Source organism: Pseudopodoces humilis, chromosome 1 (genome assembly GCF_049639895.1).
Source record: "Pseudopodoces humilis isolate 2021_Gansu_Grassland_sample_001 chromosome 1, ASM4963989v1, whole genome shotgun sequence".
NCBI lineage: Eukaryota > Metazoa > Chordata > Aves > Passeriformes > Paridae > Pseudopodoces > Pseudopodoces humilis.
Window position 1 is genome coordinate 58,146,332 of NC_142200.1, and position 24,417 is coordinate 58,170,748.

Here is a 24,417-nt window from a genome sequence, read left to right on the forward strand (position 1 = left end):
CCCAGCCACCCTAGTAACCATCCTCTGAAATCTTTATTCATTTTTTTTAAACATGGGGCACCACAACTGCATGCAAGACTTTGTATGAAGCTATCTGTCTGAATACTCTTATGAAAGCTAATAAAATCATACATGCAGGAATTTTTACTAAAAATCATAGTAAAATCATAGTAATAAAAAGCAGATCTTTCACATATTTTCTTACTATGGCTGATATTTAATATGTGAATGATGGCAGACATATGAAAAAAAAAGGTGACTGAAATCTGGAAGTACAAGGGAAGTTTTTAATAAGTATTTTTCTTGGTATAATTGCAGTGGATATTAACTAAAAGTTATACTTCCTCACAGAAAAACAACAACAACAAAAAAAAAAAAACAAAAAAAAACCAAACTTCAAATAAGACTAAAATAGAACTTTTCACTGAGAGTATATTAGTCATAGAACAGAGCAGGATTCTTGGGAATTTTGTATGCCATCAGTGAAGAGAGTTACAGGAAAAGTATGAGATGAATGGGTTGTGGAGAACCACAATTCCATGCCAGTTCCATGCAATTAAAGCCTAATAAAGCCCTTTTGAGAAGCCTCTATCAACACACCCAAAGGTAAGTCCCATTTTCAGAGAAAAACACTAACACATCTCATACCTGTGTGAACATTTTGTTCAGCCCCTTAACATATCACATTACCACTTGCTAGTAAGTAACCATAAGAACAGAATAGGAAAGTTCCCCCGTCTTACAAAACCTCTCCATTTTTTCTTTAAAAATACAAAAAAAAACACATGAAGCAAAAAAAAAAAAAAACAAACCAAAAAAAACCTCCAGAGAAACCACCAAAAAAAAAATCCCAACCACAACACAACAACAAAATTAGAGAAGGCTTCATACCACCTCACACTCCTCTGCTGCAGCATTCAGCCAAGAAGTGGCTGTGCTGACTCCAGCTCACAGTCTCTCTTGCCATACTGCAGGGTCAATGCAATGCTGCCTTTTTTCCCTTCTCCAAGGAAGTCCCACAGCAACTTCTCAGCAACCATTTCCCTCCAGAGCCTGAGCCTGTCCTCTGAGTCAGAGAAGGTGGTTATACCCTGATTTCATTCAGTGAGAGCAGAGCCTTAATTAATGTTTCTCTCTTCACTGGTGTAGCCTATGAACACCTGATCATGGGCCTCATGGAGGTTTTGGCTTCTCTAAAGTGAAGTTTTGAAGCCAGAAACTTTTCCTAACAAAATCTTCTTGAACTGGCCATACCTTCTGTCTCCAAAATGTGTTTTCAGGGAAATGACATGTTTCAATGAAAGTATTTTTTATTGAAAGGACTTGCTGGTAATCTTCAATAAGCATGTTGAACCAATGATTGTATTCCCACATAGCAGAATCTAAAGGACCCAACATGTTTTGTGCATACAAACTGACAGGAAATCTCCAGCCACATCTTACCCTACTTTCAGTTACTCTCATTCCTTGCTGACCTTCTCCAGCAGATTCTTGTGAAGCCAAGGAAAACTCTGGAGTTCTGTATGAGATTTCACTACCTTAACTCAAGATGACTGACCCTTGCTCTAGACAAAGTCCTTTTCTTTTACAGGCTTTTCTCCCTCTGCTACCCCTCTTCATGCAGGACAGCCCTGGATCTCCTCCAGCTGGACAGTCCAGTTTGTGCAAGAGGAGAGACTATGGCCTTGCCTGTTCCTTTATACATCTGAGACTACTTTCTTCCCAAGAACAATTCTGCCTGGCTCTCTCATGAGCTATATGAGTTTGCAGTTTCTCTGAGAAGCCCTGGACACCACAACTGTCTTGATTTTCTCTTTATGGTGTTTGTTGCAAATGTTATTCCTAAATCCTAATTTCTTTCTGTAGCCCACAAACTTGATGATAGCACAAGCCCTGCCATTCTTTCCAGTTAAATACATTTTGAATCTGAACAGTTTCTCTGTAGAAAAAGAGACTCACAACCTTTTGAGGATGCACTTGGCACCTACTGCTAATGCTTAGGGGTTAAGACTTTGTGGCAAACATCTGCCAACTCAGCTCCCAGTGCTACTTACATAAATATGCTTTTGTTCTTAGAATATGTTACACCAGGTTTCATAAAAGCACCCGTGTACCGCTATAAAAGATTTAAAAGATATAAATAATAACCTAGGAGTCATTTAAAGTTAGGATCAGCAAATTTCAAGGAAGGGATCAACCAACTTTGGTAATTTAACAACTGTTTAAAATACATTAGCAATATCTGGTTTAATCTTATTGTAATTTATAAGCTATGAGGTTTTTTAAGAAAAAAGTCACAGTAATACAGGAACACAATAAATTAGGTACAAGCCCACAAGTGAGTTTTTTAAAGAAAAAGTCTATCATTCTACAGAATTGCTAAAGACATGAGCATGCACATAAACAAACAAATGAGCACACGGCAATACATATATAAGCATTTCAAATAGCTGTATAGGGTTGGTTTGGAAAGGAGCAGGTATATTTGATTTGTCTCTTATATTTCTATTCTGTGCAACAGTATTAATGAATTCAGGTACTCAGAATAAGCACACAGACAGTTTTCATGCTTGAAAAAGAATACAGTAAGCCCCCAGTACCCCTGCTCAAGGAAGACATGTAAAGAACTGGTTCATTGTATGCATACCTAGTGTCTTGTTGCATATCTACCTCATTATGTTGTCCCTGGGGGTTCAGTGCTTTTTTTCAGCTTTTCTTACATGCTTTGCTGCTACTAAGGCAAGGAGCTGAAGTGAGAGCTGTTCACCGTCCTATCTGAACTTGGGCAGAACTTGTTGTCTACCAAGGTCAAAACTGCTTAGCATAGAAAATACAGTATAAGGAATCTTCTGAAAACAAGGTGGTCATACACCTGGTGCTCCCGTGTTGTTTTTCAACACCCATGTATCACTTTGAAGCAAAAGCCCCCATCAGGAAAGCAAATCAAGACATGACTGTCTGCACAAGGCTGCAGAGCTGGCCTGCTGCTCTGGGATGGAATGGAGGTTGGCTGGTACCTGAGAGGAAGCCTCAGGTAGCTCTAACAGTGCCAAGCTTTCATGTGCTGCCAGGCAGCACAGGGCCAGGTGTGGCCCACAAGACCTGGGCAAGCCCCTGTGCCTGGGGTCTGCTACACAGCACACACTTCTCTTGGCACCCTCTTGCCAGTGGCAGACAACATGGCACAGACCCGCGAGCATGGCTTCTGCTTTCAACTGTGGGTTCATACATGGACATTTTCATGGTTGCCCTTCAAAAATTTCCACTTAAAAACAAAAACCAGACACTTTTAACTGAATCCAAACCAGGAATAAGGGCAATTGTTACCCTTCGGAGGGGTTTGATTAGTGACTTTGTCTTGCTTATTCCCCTTCCACATAAGAAGAAAACTTACTGTAATCTAACAAAACTTATTGAATTTTACATAAAGGTTCATGAAAGAAATCACACTCTTCAGTTTTAAATTCTATTTTAAAAGTCCTTTCCATTCTTGCAGGGCTTTATTTTACAAATAATGCTGAAGCTAAATCTATTCTTTCAATAAAACTGATGTTTGTGATTTAAGTAATCAAACAGGATCCTTAGCATCAGGAACCATAAAATCTAGACCTATTTTGACTTACTTCTGTTAGGTGACTTTGCCTAAACCAGCAAGGGGTAAAATAGGGAAGGTGGTGCTCAAAGAGTAAAACAAAAAAAATTATTCAAAGTTCTTTGAAACAGAGAGACTTTCTGCACCCCATTGTCCCAGTCTTGGTGATGTTTGCCAAGTCTTTCCACAACACAAGAGGTTAATTTGTATTCTGTGGATAACAAAAACAGCAAGCAAGGTAATACAAAACTGGCATTATACAAATGGGCTTGGGGCTGCACAAGAGGAATATCAATATTATTAAAGGAAGGACTTGCCTTGTATTATATGTTTTTCATTAGAAAAAATCCTTCACAAAATTCTGCTGAGTTCTAGTGCTCTGGCAATATAAAATCTTTCCCTCACTGTCAGAAAAAGAGGCAAGACTAAGACGATGTTGCTAACAAAGTCATACAATGTCAATAAGAATAGTAAAGAAAGTAATAAAAGTGCAAAACTCATAGTGCACATTTCACAGCTTTTAAACATACAGATTTGAGAGGGAATATAATATTCCTGAAAAGAGGATAATCATAGGTTTGTTTTTTGTGGGACTCAGACTGCTGAGAACATCTCAGGATTGGACCCTGAGTTCAGGAAGACATAGAAGAAGCTGCCTGACACAGTTCTGCCAGCCTATTTCCAACCTGACCTAGAAAAACCCATGCAGTTTCTGTTCTGAAATTCTGTGGAGAAGAGTCTGCCAATTGTACCAGACTGCAAGGTGGTTTAATGATGTGGACAAATGGGCCTTTTATTTCTCCTGTGCTAGTCTGGGAAAATTTGGAAACCAAACATTGTAGTACCTTTCAGTGCTCCCGAAAACTGAATAGGGAGCTTTCCAAGGTGTACAGTAAGTTGCCAAAGGTTCAGCAACAAGACAAAACCTTGCAGCTTGTTATTGATAGTTCACCTGCACATACAAAAGAAATAATCCTATATTATACCTTTGAAAATTCAGAAAAACTAAATATGATTATAGAAGTCAAATTTTCAAATTTTTCTTCATAATTTCAGATGTATTCCTAGCTTTAAAAGACTAAAAATGTAAGAAACAACTTAAATGATTTCATAGATATTAAATTATTCTGGGTAGAATGCAGAGATGTTTCAAAAAGAGACTGAACTCCATCCTCCTTTTCCTGCATCCACTGTTTCCCATATTTGCTCATGCATCACTTGATTGCTGTTATCATTCCCAAAGATTACAAAATATCTTTTCCCAAATTTAGTAGTATGAGTTAAAAAATAGAGAAAGACAGAACCCAAAGGAACTCCTGTAACTTCTATAAATAGCCTTTTACAAAAGATAAGAGCTTATGAACTGAAAAGATGATATTGTCTATTGCTGAGTAGTTTTCTGGACAATACCATTTTACACGTCATATTCTCATAACAGATAGTCTTCCAACCAAAGAATTGATCCAAATACATTTTTTTTACAATTAGCAAATTACTTTGTGAAAATTTCTCTCTGTTGTAACGGGAGCTGTGCCTAATCCTCTTTGCAGTTGATAATCATATTTCCCATTAAAATAATCTTCTCTCATACCCGTAGGACAAGCTGGAGAGGAAGATTTCACAAGGGCATGTAGTGATGAAACAAGAGGTAGTGGCTTTAAACCAAAAGAGAGTAAGTTCAGATTAGATATTAGGAAGAAATTCTTTACTATAAGGGTGGTAAGGCACTGGCACATGTTGCCCAGGTTGTAGTTTCTCCATTCCTGAAAGTGTTCAAGGCTAGGCTGGATTGGGCTTTGAACAGCCTGGCCTACTGCAGGTGTCCCTGCCCACAGCAGGGGTTTGGAACTAGAGGAACTTTAACGTCTGTTCCAACCCAAACCATTGTGTGATTCTATGATTCTAAGACAAGGAAGCATGAGGTGGTTCAGGTCTGCATTCACAACCTGGAGGATCCTTGCTGTTCGTAACAGTCAGAATTGTCTCATCGGAGGTCCTCTCATGTCCAAATACATCCTTACCATTCAACAGCCAGTTAGGCAGGACACAGGAAAGGGAACTCAGCTCTTTAAAACTTCAAGTATTACCTAAAGTCTTATTTCTTAAATTTTAATGTTAAGTTAGTGAATTTTTATGAATGGTAGCTAGGAATGGCATAATTGTTCTTGTCCTTCTATTCTCTCCTCTGTCTCTCCCTCACATGAAATTCTACTAGGGAATATACTCTCCTGGCAGAAAGATGTATTCAGAGATTCAGTAACCTTTTTCAAATCCTATCTTGCCTGAGTTCATAGCTCTCTGCACACATGCCCACACATTCTCTTCCTAGAATCCTGATTTTGCTCCATTTTTCCTCCTCTCCATACCATAGTTCATCATCTGTGGAGCACCAAAATTTTTATTTCCTTGAGAATCTTTCATTGGGCTCTGTATGAAAACACCTGTTTTGCAAATAAAAGATACAAAACTGATTTTACATTAGTCCTATTGCTTTCCTTGAAGCCATCATTACACAGGATAAGGATTCACATATGATAATGCTGACATTCAAATCTACAACTGAACTGTCTAAGACAATCTTCAAACACTATCCTCGTGATTAATAAACTGTACATTCACACAGAAATATTTGATGTACTGCTTTACTCACTAAAGTCTCTTATTGTATAGTCAAAGGTTATTTGGAATTTATCTGTCACCACCAGGCTGGAGCTCACTATTATTAAACAAAATTCAATGTGAAGGACAGTGAAACTGTACACGGAATATGGAGTGTTTTGACTCATAAAAATACTGAAAAGTAGGTTTGGGACTTAGATTTAGGGAAAATTGTATTAATATTTTAAATTAGCTCCCCACAGTCACGATCACCCAGTACATGTGTAGTCCAGAGGGGTCACAAGAATATCTGTTCCTACTGTCTCTATACAGCGCATATCCTAATGTCTTATAAAACATCTGAAGAAGGCCACAAGTTATTGCTATACATTTCCATGGAAATGTTACCATTATGATGTACCCCTATAATAGTACAATATTTTCCTTTCTATATTGTCTTTCTGCAGATGGATTGTTGTTTTAAAACCTGATCATACATCTTGAGCTCATGGAAAGGAAAGAAATGAAAGACAGACAAATACTGGGATTATATTGCAAAGATAGACTCAAAAAAAGCCACAAAAGTCACACTAAAATTGAGAACACCTTTCTTTTACTGTGGAAGAATTGCCATATCTTATCCTAGTATTCTTTATATATACCTAGAAAATAAAAATGCACTTTTAATGCCTCATAGGAAAAAAAAATCACTCAACGAAAAATGTGCATTTCCAAAATAAAATAATAATTTCCCCTTATTGATCTCTGAAAGGAAGTTATAAATACATCTGGCCTTATGATTATGAACTACACATCTCAAAAGATTTCTGAATTTCCATGAAGCACAAGGACTGTATGCTCACTGAAGATCAGGAGTATTTTGGAGTCCAAGCCCCCTTGGTGCCTAGAGATTACATAGCATCCCAGCTCTTACCATGCTCATGCACCTGTGTTTATTTCCAAAAGAACCTGGAAACTGCATACCTGATATCAGGACTCTGGTCCTGCGTTGAATGCATTGTCATTCAGACAAGAATGTCTTACGATGGAAATCATTAAAAATGTTGGTTTTCAAAGACGGGGACTGGAGCTCCTTGTTTGTGTATAGCGTCTCACCACTTTCAGCTTGCACAACTTTTCAAGCTGCAGCTGCAAAAGACAACACATTTGAAAGGACAAGAGAATGTCACTGGCATAAAATGAAAGCCTTTAACATCACTGGTTTTCATTCTTGCCATAAATGAGACCAGAAATCGTCAGGAAACCAATGTTTCCACTGAGATCAACTCTGGAGCCATACACTGACCTGATGGATCTGCCTATTATCATCAATATTATTCCTTGTTACTGGAAGAATCAAGAAAATCACTACTTGGGCTCCTGATGCCTCTTCCAATTTCCCAAGGCCCCAAAGCCTCTTTTGATAGCCCTTTGTCTTCTCTTCCCTGACAGTTTAAACTAGTGGATAGTAATCAGAGGGCCTTACTAGGCTGGAAAGTTTTCCAATAATGTCCCTTCTCTGAGCCCACCGGAGACAACAGACTTCCCTGAGAGTTGGGTCCAGTCTGCATATCAGGACCTCTGCTCCCCTTAGAAGGGAGTCTTCTATTACAACTATCCTTCTTTTCCTGTTAACAGAGGAGGTCTTGATACAGGGTACAGGTGGTATTGTTTTAGGAGGCCCCACTGTCTCAGAAGGACCTTTTCCTACATTGTCTGTTGCCTCGTCTTCTAGTTCTGGAGCCTCAGACCTGTTGTAGAAGGTACCAGTCCCACTTACCAAATTCTGAGAAGGAGGAGGAACCTTCCTTCTGCTATGTGCAGTGACTGCTTCCAGCCCTCATCTGTAACAGATCCTTGATTAATAGTGCTTTGACTAAATACCCTGCAGGGTTCTGAGTCCATCTGCTTCTGCACTACAATACAGGTTCAGGACTAAAAGGAATACTAAGAAAGTTTACAGACAATACATAACTGTGAGGAGCTGTTGACTCCCTAGAAGGCAGGGAAATACTGCAAGACTCCTCAATAAATTAGAGGCCTGGGCAATCACCAACAATATGAATTTCAAAAAGAGCAACTGAAGAATTCTGCACCTGGGATACAGCAACCCTGGATGTATGCACAGACTGTGGAATGAGATGCTGGAAAGCAGTGCTGTGGAAAGGGAACTGGTAGACGGCAAGTTGAATCTGAGTCAGCAGTGCCCTGGCAGCCAGGAGGGCCAACCCTGTCCTGGGGGACATTAGGCACAGCATGGCCAGCTGGGCAAGGGAGGGGATTGTCCTGCTCTGCTCTGAACTGGGGCAGCCTCACCTCAAGTACTTGGGGGAAGTTCTGAGTGCCACAAGATAAAAAAATATTAAATTACTAGGGAGTGTCCAAAGGATGACAGTGAAGACGGTGAAGGGTCATAAGGGGAAGCCGTATGAGGAGGAGCTGAGGTCAATTGGTCTGTTCAGCCTGGAGAAGAGCAGACTGAAGGGAGACCTCACTGCAGTTACAGCTTCCTCATGAGGGGAAGAGGAGGGGCAGGCACTGATCTCTTCTCTGTGACAGTAACAGGACCAGAGGGAATGGCCTGAAGTTGTGTCAGGGGAGGTTTAGGTTTGATATTAGAAAAAGATTTTTCACCCAGAGGGTGTTTGGGCACTGGAACAGGCTTCCCAGGTCACAGCACAAGCCTGCCAGAGTTCAAGGATCATTTGGACATTGATCTCAGGCACATGGTGTGACTCTTGGGGCTGTCCTGTGCAGAGCCTGGAGCTGGACTTGATGATCCTTGTTGGCGCCTTCCAACGTACCTTATGCTGTGATTCTGTGTTTCAGTGACCACATAGATAACTGGTTTCCTAAATGGTGAAACTTACCCTGTCTTGAAAAATTCTGCAGTGTCCACCAGTCTTCTTTGGCTTCCACAACCTTGATATTGAAATCACATCCAAAGTGGATAATTTGGGAACCCCAAGAAATTAATCTTCAAGCCACCAGTTCAAACCATGAGGACAATGATGAGCTGAAAAACACTATATGAAATGAGTTACTGATCTTACTCATTTTCTTATTTAATTAAGTGCTTTATGCAAGAGAATCATTAGAGAAATCTGTATTAAGTTACCATACTTTCATTATACTCTCAGAGTAAATGTTTAAGACCTAAGGAATCTTTACCATCTGGAAAGTACCTCTAGAAAAGGGGTGAGACAGTGGAAAAAATCACAGAAAATGCTGAGTTGGAGGAGACCCACAAGGATCATTGAGTCCAACTCGTTGACCTGCACAGGACCATTCCTGAACTGAAGATATTTCAAGCTGAGGAGCTAGAAAGAGTCACTAGTGAGACACATTATGCCTATCTGTCTGTTTTTCTACAAAATTTACTCTTCTTGGAAGGAAAGAAAAGTTTTGATTTTATGGAATTTGAATTCATGTGGTCTAATGATTTGCCACCAGGAAATGTGTGCTTCTACCCTAACATTTTACATGATAATTCTAAGACTCATAGACTATAATTTTAGTAATAACAATTTGGTAATGTTTTCTTTGGGTTTAAAAAATTCACCATGCTCAGTTTTGAAATTATGGAGTTGTTTGAAGAGCTTGCCTCAAAGTTCTTTCAGTCTCTCCTCCATATAGATTGTAGTTTCTCATCCACACATTCCAAGCCTTAAAAATAACTCAGAATATATATATAGGGCCATAGAACCAACCAGCTCAACTCTGTTTAGTTGGCAGCCATTTCACTTTCACCACAGGGAGAGCTATAGTACTAAAAGCTAATAACACACAGGTTATTTACATGGACATCTTGCTGGGACCAGAAGAATTGTGCTTACATGAAAAGTTTGTTTTTCCTAAGGTTTAACATTAAAGCTCCATTTGCCTTTATTTTTTTCTTTTTTTTTTTTTTTTTCTGTTTCCTTAAACCTCAGTGGAAAAGAGGTGCTTACAGTGAAAGTAATCCAACCAGATATCTTCAAAATCTTAATAGGCAAAGTGGATTGACCTCAGTTCATCTTCATGGAGCTTAGGACAAATTGATCAATTTACTTCCTAAATAATTACCATTTGAATGTTGATTTTACCTTCCTAAGATTAGTACATTAAAAAGCCTGCATTCAGGAATGCTAATGCAATGCAGTTCTGCACACACACACAGACTCACAAAAAACCACAATATATTCTTTATATAGACAAGCCTCAACTGATACTGGGTAATGAGGATTTACTGATTCTTTTGTTGAAGAATGAAAAAAAACCAAACAGAAATAAAACAGAGAAATGGATATAGTTAGATTTCTGGAGGGAAAGACTTTATTTAGCATTTAGATTTTTGAGGTTAGGCATTAAGATTCTATGGATGCAACAACTGCAATCCAAAGTTTATCTGTTTAAAATAAGCCCATGGAAAAACGAAGGCAAGGAATTATTTATGTTTGAAAGGAGAGATCTAAAATGGGAAAATCTAAAAAACATATAATTATTTCATAAATGTTGTAAGTTGCCTATTAAGATTCCACATAATACACTGATTGTGCAATAACTTTTGAAGTTTAGTTGCAATAAATGGTATTTGTTTTTGTTCTCCAAAGGAGTCAAACATTGAGGCAAGGTACACACTCAGATGTATATCTGTTCATTTCAGTGAAGGCTGGGGTAACGTAACTGGTATGGTTAGAGTTTCCCAAGTGGATGAAGACTCCCCAGCAGTCCAGACTCTTAGCCATACCCAAGCAGGCTCCATTCCCATAATCAACCTCCCTGACAGTCATTTTCTTTGTTGAGAAAAGCTTTCTCTGCTGCAGAAGATGCTGACAGATCTTAAAGAATTTACTCTGGTTTGGCATCAGCTGACAGCATCTGCCCCTCTGAATGTGCAACAAATAAAGAAAGTTTAAAAAATATGTATCTCAATTTAATGAGGAAATTCTTCTTTTCTGTATCCCTGTCTCAATTTCTCCCATTTCTTTTGGTATCAAAAGTTTCACATTTTTTCTTGCAACATTTTGTATTCTGATTCCTCTCTATGGATGCTGCTTATATCTCTACATTTATCATCTCTTGGAATTTGTATCTCCTGGAAATTCTCCATTACAGCTTTAGTATAAGTTGCTTTTTCTGCACTGTTTCTAATAAGAAAACTGCAGTCTTTCTGTGCTTCTTTACAAATGCTTTTGAGTTCTGATTCCAATATCCCAGGAGCCTGCTTTTCCTCTCTCTGGAACAAATATAAGTTCTGAGGGGAACCTCAAAATCCATCCAACCTGATGAATTCTGTTTAGAGTAAGTCTCTGCAAGATGGAGTCTTGTCTTTTATCCTGACTTTTAGCTGAAATTTTTTAGATTTCCCACAGACAGATCACAAAGATGATGGCTGGGCTCGCTATGTAACCCGTTAATTAGCTCATGACCCAGGAAAGAGTCACTTAGGTTACTTACCTTCTCTAGTTTATAAAAAAAAAAAAAGCTTAAGAAATACTGTTAATAATATATATATATATATATATATATATATATATATATATATATATATTTAGTGGGAAATGGATGGATTATGTGCTTAATTAAAGTCTGGAAGAAACGTAATCCTTTGTAAGTGGGATTAGTACTATATACGTATTACAACTGCAATGGCTTAAAAAAATATTTTCTTGTTGTCCATCATGAAAATTCGAAGTTATCATCCAAAAAGCTAAGTTAGGCACAAGATTCAGCTCCAACTGGCACACTTCAGCCCAACACCTCAGGGGGTGTGATCCGAGGCTCTTAATGCCCCATCATTTGTCACCTGGTGAGCCATCTACAATGTGATTACAACCATAATCATTTTTCAGCACAGGTTTCTCTGAGAGTGCCAAGGGAACAGAAACACTGATTCAAGTCACACACAGATTTCTACCAAATTTGGTGTTTGGCAGGGGTGCTGAGAACACCTCACTTTTTCTTTGGTCACTGGCATGATTGAATTTACTAACACATTTCCACTATATAGCAGTAATACTGCCAGATGCAAAACGATGCAACAAGAGGCTAACACATCACGTTAGGTGAGTTCATTTTAATCTTGCTTCCTTTATACCATCCAGCATCCTTCAGACCTGTTTTCATATAGCCAAACATGCCACGTGTAAAAAATCTGTGAAATTTGGAGCAGACAGGTTGGTCTTAGTTCTAAGAAGTAACACACTGAGTGAAAAATGCTGAGAGCCATTTATTTAGACAAATAGACTCCAAAGTGACATTTGTATTTTGCTATCGTTACTATAAATACTTTGTCTTTTTTAGGAAAGCTTTTCCTGGATGTTATTCTGAGAGGATCAGTCACAGTGCTTTTGACCTTTTACTGTACACTACTCCATTAACATCCTGTGGAGAAATTCTCCTTATACATGTAATTGATGCATTTTATGAGACACAAATCAAAATAGATAGTCAAAAAAAAGATAGCATGGAGCTCAGGAAGAGCTGCCTGCCTGAGTACTTCGTTGGCATATTGCCTATAGTTGATAGTGTCAACTCAACATATGGCCCTTCAAATGCACTGATGAATCCTCTTATGGGAATAAAGTCAGACTTGTCTGTGAAACGTTTAAAGTTTCAAAGTCCAACAAATAAAGCAAGTTGTTGCTCTAGGAAGGAGGACACCTTACAGGGTTGTATGCAAACAGTGTAGATTTCCACCACAAATATTTTTTATAATTTCCACAGGCCAGTGTGAACAGCCTTGTACATGACCAGAACAATCGCTAAAATAGTTGCTACTTGAGCACGGCCAAACTATGTTACAAGCAGATTTAGTTGGACAAGCACTGAACTTTAAAAAAAGACAATTGTTAAGCTTGTTCTGAAGCTATAGATGTATCCTCAAATTAGGGCGAACTTAAAACAGTGCAGAAAAGAAAGGATGGCAGAATTATGCAATTAAAATTCTCATCTAACCTCCTGAACAAGATCCAACAACCACAGAGTGTCTGAAATTATATATTCAGTGTTCATATGTGGCAGTGATAGAGTAAAAGAATTTGTACTAGTTTGGCTTTTCACATAGACATGCAAAACAAACACAGTCTCCAAGCCAAGAAGTACAAGGGTACATGGCAAAGGACTGGGAACAGAAAGGCAGCCCTACTGCCTGCTCATCTGAATGAGGTAAAGTGATGGGCACATGACCCAAATCACTGAAATAATAACCCTCTTAAATAATGATGCTTTTTAGTGTTGCTATTGTTAAAATGAAACAAACATTGCTGCAAAAGGATCTCCTTTCCAGCATTTTTTGCTGTTGCCTCCAGCGGCCCTCTTAAGCAATGAATAAACTTCAAGAAGGGCGGTCTGGTGCACAAATGCTCTCTTTATCTTAAAGGGGTCAATGGTCAAAGGTGAAAAAAATTCATAGAGCAGTTATGATTAAAGGTAGGTTTTTATACACTTTTGATAAAGACTTGTAAAACGGCCAAAAGAGATCCTGCAATTTTAATGTTAAGTGGCTTTTGTATTGGAAAAATGCCCAAGGCCCATGTCTAGCACGGTCACTTACAAATGACTGATGGGAGATCAATACAGACGGAGTGGGGATGCAGCTTTGTCACTGGGAGATGTAGTTAGTATGTGATTAGCCTTAAGTAGCATTGACATGGGTGTAGATGGGCAGTAAAGTGCTTAGTATCCAGTGAGCATGATAGCTGTTTGTACACAAAAGTTAATGAAAGAGGAAAACCACATTATCATTAAACACTCACAGGGTCTTCCCACACCCATTTGGGGATTTTAGGAGCAGATCAGTCTGACAATGAGCTGTTTAGAGCCGCCAGTCCCAACAGCATTAACTCTGAATTTGGTTTTCTTTTATGAGGAGCAATCCCACAGGACTTGGTAAACCACCTAGTTAAGTTCTGTGTGCAACCTGATTATAGGGGAACAAGTAGGCCACTTTGCCTTTCTGAGAGACAGAAAATCCTCTTAAGTAAGCACAAATTGAAACTTGAAAGTAGAGAGAGAAAACAAGAAGACACCTTGAGGAAGGCAAGGTCCTCTGGCACTGATAATATATTATACTAAATCTTCTCTGTTCCTTAGTGTGGGGGTCATTATGCTCAATCAGATCCAGACTATCTCACTAGGCATTTCACTTTTATTCCCTTTTTGTTCAGATGTGTTACTGGTAAACAGAGATTTTAAAGTGCATTTGATTGCATTTTTGATAAAGTACTTTTACCCAGGGATACGGTAGAGTTCCTATGACTGGAAGTTTTCAAGATGCAATTGGACAGGGTACTAGATGATCTCCTCGATTCTCTCTCCCATGAAAGTTTGGACCAGACAATCTTATGAGCTTCCCTCTAACCTGAGTTGTTCTGTATTTCTGTGTTGTTGCTAAGAAAATAAATAGGACCTTCTTAATTCACACATACACATATATGCACTCTCTTTATTTTCAAAAAACAGATTTAGTGGAGGACCCATAGTTTTTAACTCATACATGTCAAATTTGCCTCAATTTGTCTTTCTGGAGGGTTTTGGGTTTCCTTTTTCCTACAGGAATTTCTGTATTGTATCTCTGTTAAACAGCAAAATAACTTAAATAAGATGCAAATCACAATCAATATCAACTCAATATCAAATTATAGACTCCCTCATTTGTTGCACAAAAAAAGAGACAACCACACTACTGAAGAAAGCAACTTTGAAACAATTAATAAGAATTTAGTAATTTCAAGTGTTCTGATTAATATTTAATTTTTTTTCTTTCCTACACAGAAAAGAATTAATCACACCCTGAAAAAGCATCATCTATGCTATCTTCTCTGACCTCCTACCCCACTACTCAGAGTATTAAATGGTTTGCCTCAATTTTAGTCACATGGTGTAAACTGAAATTATTTCATGACTAACCTGATATTTCCAGGGTCATGGTAAAGCAAAAAATCTGTGGCCTATGGTCATCACATGCCTTTCTAATGGACCCTCAGTACACAGTTAATTACAGGGAGAGTTTGGGTATCCTGCTGCCAAAAGCCACTGCAGCACAGCACCAGTCAGAAAAGCTCCTCGCTCAGCATCTCTGCTGCATTCAAACCTGAACACCCTTTCAGGGTTCCCACTAGAAGTGGAGATGACCCAGAAAAGACCAGAAGCCTTAATGTTGGACAGTGCACATGTAAAATTTGGGGGCTTTATAGCTACATCCATCTAAAATCATTACACCCTTTATTAGCAAACGATAGCGCACACATCATCAGCTAATTAAAATTGGGTGAAACTACTAATGGAGCCACAACCTGGGTCATTGATTCCCAAAGCATTTCTTCCTTTACTAAGCTAAAAGAGAAGCTCTGTAGTTTCAAATAAGGCAAAACCCCTGCTATACTTATTCCGTTTTTTTTTAAATGCCTGAACTCAGTATTGACAAAAACTCTTCTGATGGCATTGAATTGAGTTAGTAGCTCGGGCTTTGCAGTCATGGTTGTTTCTTGCCTGTTTGATTGCTCCTAAGTGAAATGTAAAAACCATAATTTATTAATATTTACAAGAAGGAGACATAGTTTGTTCTGTGAAGAATCTATGTAAGCATATTCAGAAGACTAAACAATTTATTTTTCAAATTACTTCACACAATTTATCAAAACTGAGTAGTTTGCCCAGGCAAGATTTGGCCACTTGTCAGAAGCAGCATGGTTGTCCAGTCATTTTCCAATAGGAGCAATAACATATTGGTGTCCTTTAGAGTGTTTTGTTAAATGTGCAGTCAGCTAACACTCAGGGGTAAATATACAGCCCACAGCTGAGGCCTTCAACTCGACATTTCCAGGTTCACAAGTCCCAGACCTGTCACACATTTCCTTTTTGACCCTGGACAAGATATTTAATCTCCCAGTCCTCCATCTGTATAACAGCTAATATATTACTTGCCTTTATTGCTATAGACTGCAGAACAAGAACAGTGTCCAATTACAAATATGTTCAGTGCTGGATATGATGGAGATGTGTTGATAGTTGAGGCCTCAGACAGCTGCTCTAACAAAAAGCAATCAGAAATTACACATTATGATTTTGTCATGTAGTTTCCTAACTGTGTTTCTGTAATCTAGTCACCCAGATCCTCCTCACATTTGAAATTTGCTAGGCCCTGCAAGTCTACAAGGGCACGTGAAGCTCAATCCAAGGTCTGTTTCCTTCTCCAGAGGGCTCTGGATGTATTCAAGAACCATGCTGATATGGCTGCCCAGAAATTCACAGCCTTTGGAATACTCCTGAATCTCTATACCTTTGACACAATGAGGGAGAATTATTAATTTGGTCCTCAACTTCCATGGAAAGTATTCAATTATTTTACACGGTCATATATTTACCCCTCCAACTTTGTCTCCTAGAAATACCATGCTTGCCAGTGAGCTGTTTCTCATGACCTGAAAAGCTAAGCGATGTCTAATATTGATCAGTGGTTCATACATTAATGGAAATAGCTAAATTGAAAAAGATCCTCTTTATACACTGTGGCAAATTGTATCTGTTTGACTGGAGAGGGCAACCTTTTATTGAACTGCATAGTGGTTTGCCTTTAGTGGAGTTTATTCCTTTCTACAAAGGATTTTTCCCTTTCTGAATTGTTCCACAAAATAAGTGGGTTTTTCTGTGTCTGCATGTCTATCTTAACAGCAACTCTCAATTTACCTTAAATCATCCCCCTGATGCAGGAAAAGCCAGTTTGAGTTTCCTAGTGAAGTACAATGCAATAAGGAACTATCTCATTACTACCAACAATGGGCAAGATTTTACTACACCTTTTCCTAGTCTTTTGCAGGGATGAGGAAACAGCAGGTTTATCTATACCTCTTTTTTTCAGGTGATACCCATTTCTGAAGTAGTGCAGCCTTCCTCAGACCTGGGAGATGCTGCCTTCTGCAGCTATCCCTTCTCTGGAAGAATTGTACAGATTTGAAATTTTTGCACCAGAATCTCAGGTTTGTTTTTTTTTTCCCCAAGTCCACATCTATCATCTGTGTCTCACTATTTTACTTTAGCATGCCTATATCAGCTATGTCCTTGCTCCACCTCCTTCCACTGTGCTGTCATGGTCTAACCGCAGCTGTCAGCTCAGCACCACACAACCACTCAGTCACTCCCCTCAGTGTGATGAGTGAAAGAACCAGGTAGGAAAAACTGAGAAAGCTCATGGGTTGAGATAAAGACAGTTTAATAGGTGAAGCAAAAGCCAACAAAACAAGCAAAGCAAACAAAAAAATTCATTTACCACTTCCCATGGGTAGGCAGATGTTCTACCATCCCCAGGAAAGCTGAACTCCGTAACATGTCACAGTGACTTGGGAAGGCAAATGCCATCTATTCAAGTATCCCCACTTCCTCCTTCTTCCTCCAGCTTCATATACTGAACATGATGTCATACGGCATGGTGTATCCCTTGAGTCAGTTTTGTTCAGATGTCTTGGCCATATCCCTTCTCAACACCTTGTGCACCCCCAGCCCACTCACAAGTGAGGTGGTGTGAGGAGCAAAAAATGTCTTAACACTCTGCTAGCTCTGGTCAGCAGTAATGAAACATCCCTGTGATCACCAATACTGTTTCCAGCAGAAATCCAAAATATACCCTATATTTTGTATGGAGTATACAAATACAATATACAGTAGCTACTGTGAAGAAAATTAACTCTAACCCAGCCAAAGCTAGCACACACACTAACTGGCATCAGTAAGCTGGTTGACAGGAAGATAAAAAGCAAGCCTTATGGGACAGGGCAAAGGATAGGCCTTTATTCAGGCTGCATGAGGGAGCCAGGTGAGCCTGACATTACACAATAGACGTAGGAGATTTTTCAGTTTAACAGCTTTTCTTATGAAGAGACAGAACAAATGGAGTTTGTGCAAATCAAGCTTAAGGTGAGCTGATGGAGCAGTTTTGTTTCTCAGGAAATGAGTGCACTCTGCTTGGCATCAGTCATTGCCTCCTGATCCCATCTTTGAAAGATCCCAACATTTTATATTTATTTACCAACACAAATTACATTGGCAGCCAGTCACTTCAAGCAATCTGCCTGGTCTAGTACAGCCAAGCATACAGGGTTTTAACAAAGGAAAATAAAAGATCTGTTCTTCCTATTCTGAGAGAGACAAATATAACCTACCCCAGGCTCTTGGTCAGCCAGCTGGCAACGAATTACATCACACTTTAAAAAAACACCCAACTCCTTCTTTAATTAATACTTTCAATGTGACTATTACAGAAGACAATTATTGGCAGTGCAATGTCTTTGCTTCAGCTAAACTGAATCTCTTTCTGTCTCTAACACATTTTTTGACACAGCACTGAAATGTGATGACCTCAAATGAAGACATATCTCGGCTGTGGTCAAGCTGTGCTCTCCTCATTTTGCTTTGATTATAAATAAAAGAAGCAGCAGAGAAAAGGTCCTATTGTGGATTTGGGCAAGAAAAAAGCAGCACAAGCAAGTAGAAAGATGTTCTTTGTTCTATAGGGCCTCTCATTTCCATAAATTTTTCATTTGCTGTATTTGGTGAATTCCCATCAACACTCGCTTCCTCTGTCCCACACAGAATTACTGCTCAGTCATCCTACAGAATAAGAAAGAATCACCACAGTTCATAACAGAGGGGTATTTAAGAAAACTGTTAATTGTCTATTTCCAAGGAGATGTGATTTGTAAAATAGAAGTGTCCTAGGGGCAGTGTGGCACAAGAGGCAAAACTTAAGGCAAGGACACATTATTCAAGTTATTTAAAACATTAGTTTTTAATTTCCCTATCAGTAAAAGTATTATTGTTATGTACCAAGTGAATGCTGTGAGGGCTAGTCAAGGAGTCAGCTCCTTGCCTTTGCACTTCTGGGCAGCCCTGTGGTCACTGGGAGAACTTTTTTCCTGTAACAGAAAGATTTGACTCAATGTGGCTCAAATCCACAGAGCACTAAGCTTCATGCAGATCAAAGTGACATCCACTTCTTAGCATGAGATGTGAGGTTTGTTGTACCTTGTCAAGCAAGACTCATCTCACAGTCACATCTCATTACTCCCATAGCCTCTTTCTCAAAGCACTTCATCTTCCCCTGCTAGAAGGTACTGGCTCTGTTCAAAAGGTTAAATTGTTGTTTCCAAAGGATCCAGAAGATCAAGTCTTGACAAGGAAGAGAGCTGCAACTCCCTGATAAATCATGCACAGCACTTGGTCATGGGGCTCGCAAAGTACAAAATTAAATTGTGTTTGCATTGGCCTGTGCTGACTCATAGAAATGCAATATGCATTGTTTTAATTGAGTCACATGTGTTAGGTCTTTTTGTAAAATAAAAATTAGAGTGGGTTATACAGACTAAGAATAAATACTAAGGAAAAGAGAGTGGTTTGTGGAAATCAATCTCTCCTTTATATACTCCCAAATTATACTCATAAAGAAGAGGCCTCCAGCAGCTCTGTCAGTCACAATAAAGCTATCACTCTCAGATTTATTACAGGCTCTCTCCTTGTGTTTTCAATGGAAAACATCCTACAGGTGTGTTTGCATTACTACCAAAGCTATATGAAGATTAATTACATGTCTAAGAGATGAAATTCATGGACATATTTTCAAAGAGCTAACTTGCAATCAAAGTCATGCCTTAAAAAAAAAAAAAAAAAAAGCAGGGGAACTAGCTGAAAAAGCCAGAATGAGAATAAAATACTTCCAAGAATCAAAGCGCTATCACCATTTCACTCTTAGATGCAATAATGTAGCCTGAGCTTTCTACCTGGTGCATTAAGGAAACTCTGCTTTGTGTTTGACAAAATCCAAATTCTATTTTTTTTACCATAGCTTCCACCTAAAAGACATGTATGGGTACCAAAAGCCCCATTTCCTGTTTTCTAAAGTCCTTGGGTCCTCACCTGGGACAGCTATTTCCATTCTACTCAGTCTACACTGAGTGGCAAAATTAGGCTTTTAGGCAAAATAAGTTAATCACAGCTGTCAATCTACAGTGTTGATTAGATTATTTTCCTCTGCGAGGAAATAGTATGCTGCTTAATTTCCTGGGATGGGAAATGTTATTCTGTATGTCCTGCTCTCTCTCTATCCCTAACACCTCAAGAACAGGTAGAAACTGGAGTTCACTATGTTGGGGAAAAGCTAGCAAAGACAAAAATCTCTCTTTTTCTGCACATCTAAGTTGTTTCCAGGAACAGAGACACTGTCCCTGAATTGTGGAGTAAACTTGCTTGGAAAGGAGAAATGTTTAGGGTCCTCTTTGCCATGGGGTTAGACACATAAAATAGTAATCAGATTTGCTGTAAAAAAGCTGCTATGTGTTTTAAAGCCACCATCTTGACAAACATCATCTAAATAAGTTGCAGCAGTCCAAATGTATTGGTCCTGTCATGAGAACTGAAGGTAGACCAGGAAAGGATTTTGATTTACTGCTTTTCAAGGTCTTAGATGAACAAATAGAGAGTGGTGCTTTTTATTTATATTCTTGCAATTGATGCTAAAGTAGCACTTAGGCAATGAAGTATATAGGTTGCAATTGAAATCGGAAAAACTTAATCCCTAAACATTGTATATCTTTGTCCAAGCAAGGAAATGAAAAATCTAACCAATACAATCCAAAGTGTCTGGACCTTATTCAGCAGAAAATCAAACTTTCTGAGAGCTGAATCAGTAGTATGGTGGTGATGGCAGTGTGCTGATGAGAAAAACAAAACGAGGCCCACTGCAAAAACAGATGTATATTTGTTTCACCACCTCCCTTCCCCTGACCTCTTAATCCTCCTATCAGGGTCTGAGTCTTCTTACTCAAATCCTGACTTACTTACTTAAGTCCTCTCAAAATTGCACAATTAAATACAGTTTGTCCCTTCAATTCAAATAATCATTAAATAATCAGTGAGGAAAGATACTCACAAAGTCAAAGAGACAAGAATGAAAGACTGTGAGACAAGTGGTTCATTATGAAGGGTATTTTAACACTGCCCAAAAGATCTAAAATATGTGTGGAACAGGAAATCCTAACAAAGTCTTTCTAGCTGGAAACTAGCAAATTTTCAGATCCATTATTAATATATTTTTTAAATCGACTTATATTCAAAACAGCAAGATTTCAAGTTTCATTTCCAAAAGATTGACTTTTATATTAAATGCCAGCGGTAGTTCTTTCCAAAAGTCAGAAGACACTTTAAAATACAACTACATAAGACAGAAAAGTTAGGAGTGGGACTCCACTTTTATTACCTTCACCTCCAGCCTTTACTAGTCTGGAAATTATCTGTATCTAGTGGCAAAAGTTTTATGTGTGAGGCAGATTGTTCTCCTTTAATGAAGAAAGTTAAAAGTCTTTAGTAAAATTGACTAAATGCAGCAGGGAATCAGAAATGTGTTCTGCCAGCAGCCACCCTCAGTTTTCAAATCATGTTTCCAAAGCTACATCTATTAGGAAAAAAATTGAACATGAAAGTTGCTGCTCAAAACTTATTGTCATGGAACTACTATCAGTATTGACAAAACTCAAAACCAAAACAGGCACACAACAGCTTTGCAAAGGAAGGTGACAGTCATCTGACAGCTAATCCATAAAGTCAGAAGGTAAATCCAAGTGACTATATCTTATCATCCATTTGTGATACAGGAAAAAATATGAACTCTTACTAAATACAAGGGGTAGATTTTGATCCTTTAAAGTGGATTATGAAAAAATTAAAATAAATCAGTCCTCTCTGTCATTAAATCACAAGTCCACAATTTAATGTTAAAAGCTAACTTTTTCCAAGTATGATGCTCTCTCAAATTCAATCCAGCAGGTGCAAACTTTCCCAATACTATTCTCTGCAATATTCCAAAGGACTACACTGGCAACTGAACACAACAGATTCTTCTATCTCTAATGTCTAGAGTCCAACTGTATAAAATTTGCTGTGTTCCTGTACAGGCCTTTGGCAGGTACAGCCAACTTAAACAAAAAAGGGTGATACATCCATGTCAAACATGTTTATCCATTGTCCTTATTTAAACAAAACCCTATAATTATATATGCATTAAAAATTAAAAATAAGAAAGAAAAATATTGTTTTATATAAACTGTTGCACAATTTTTGTCAGCATTGCATGCAGCTTCACTATTTTGCCCATCTAGTAAAATATTTTGTGGGTGTGGTTCTTTCACATATCAATTGGAAAACCGATTTTAAAAACTAAACACTATCAGAGCTGCTCCAGGACAGATTGGGGATTCAGTACTGGCAAACATATATGTTTATAAATCAAGACACTGACTTAAAAACAGTGTCTAAAAAATTATTTTAAAAGCGATATTGTGTTACTTTTCTTGTTGTGTGGAATTCAAACTTTTATGTGTCATGTCATCAAGATTTTTAACCATTATGGGGTTTAGAAGCATCACATTTGTAATTAAAACCAAGGTTTACAGGGAATTTGGTTAAAAGAATTAGGCCTCTAAGAAAAAAATAATTTATCATAAAATGGGCAATAACGTCCAAGTATGGAAAAACCTGAAACCACGTTAAAATAATTCTTTAATAATTTGTACATCAAGCTGAAATTGGAAGTTTCTTTAATATCGTAAAGAGTATCTGGGTTTATAGTAATTTATTAATTTCTATACTGGCAAGGTAAGACTACACTATATTCCTACACTTTTAAAATCTCTTTGATCAGGGCAATAAAGCATAGTCTAAAAATATACAATAATGTATTACTGTCTATGGAAGATTGTAACTCAGAATTTTTTGTGTCTTTTTCTAACTTTTTTTTTTATTGAAAAATAAGCTCAGTAAAGGGAGAATCTGGACATGAGGAATGAATTTTAAATTCTAATTAAGATCACAGGAGTTCTACCAGAGAGAGACTTGCAAGAATCCAAGAATTCACAGCAAACACAGTGCAACATACTTGTTAACAAAATGAAATCATATTAACCAAAAGGATGAAAATTACTAAATTTCAAAATAATTTTAAATTGTGCAGAGAAGTCAGGTTTATTGTAGTGTGAAATATACCAATGACTTACTTTAAATATAACCAAAATTGTCCCTTTCTCTGAAAGTTTAAAAATACGTGATGGAATGTTCACCTTTGAAGAGTTTGGAGCTCTCTCAGTAAGTTCACAGATGACACCAAGTTGGGTGGTGGGAGTGTTGATCTGCTGGAGGTCAGGAAGGCTCTGCAGAGGGATCTGGCCAGGCTGGATCAATGGGTTGGGGCCAGTGGTGTGAGGTTCAACAAGGCCGAGTGCTGGGTCCTGCCCCTGGCTCACAACAAGCCCAGGCAGAGCTGCAGGCTGGGGGCAGAGTGGCTGGAGAGCTGCTGGTGGAAAAGGACCTGGGGGTGCTGATTGACAGTGCCTGAACATGAGCCAGTGTGTGCCCAGGTGGCCAAGGAGGCCAATGGCTTCTTGGCCTGTACGGGGAACAGTGTGGCCAGCCAGGAGCAGGGCAGGGATTGTCCCCCTGTTCTCGGCACTGCCGAGGCCACACCTCAGATCCTGTGTTCAGATTTGGTCCATTCACATCAACAAAGACATTGAGGTGCTGGAGTGTATCCAGAGAAGGGCAGTGGAGCTCGTGAAGGGTCTGGAGCAAGACTGAAGGAGTTGTTTAGTCCGGAGAAAAGGATGCTCAAGAGAGATTTTATTGCTCTCTTGAAGTATCTGAAAGGACATTGCATCCAGGTAGGGGTTGGTCTCTTATCCCAATTAATAAGTGATAGAACAAGAGGAAATGGCTTCAAGTTGCACCAGGGGAAGTTTGGATTGGATATTAGGGAAAATTTCTTTGCTGTACGTGTTGTCAGGCACTGGAACAGGCTGCCATGGGAAACAAAGGAGTTACCATCCCTGGAGATATTTAAAAGATGTGTAGATGTGGAACTCAGAGACATGGTTTAGTGGTGAAAATGACAGTGCTGGATTAATGGTTGAACTTAATAGTCTTAAAGGTCTTTTCCAACCAGAACAATTCTATGATTCTATGAAAAATCACATGCTTTAGTAATTATAAAGAACATTATATCACAAGCATGTCTAATTGATAAACTAAGTACAAAATTAAGTTAAATTCAATTTTGCTGGAAGAAGAACAGTGGCAATAATAGAAAAAATTTTCTTTGGAGAGTAACCCAAGATTCCAGATGCTTTTGACATATCATATCAAAAGACATGAAAACACTGCTGGTCAAGAGTCAAAACTAGACGTTTTCTGATAACAGAATCTTACTC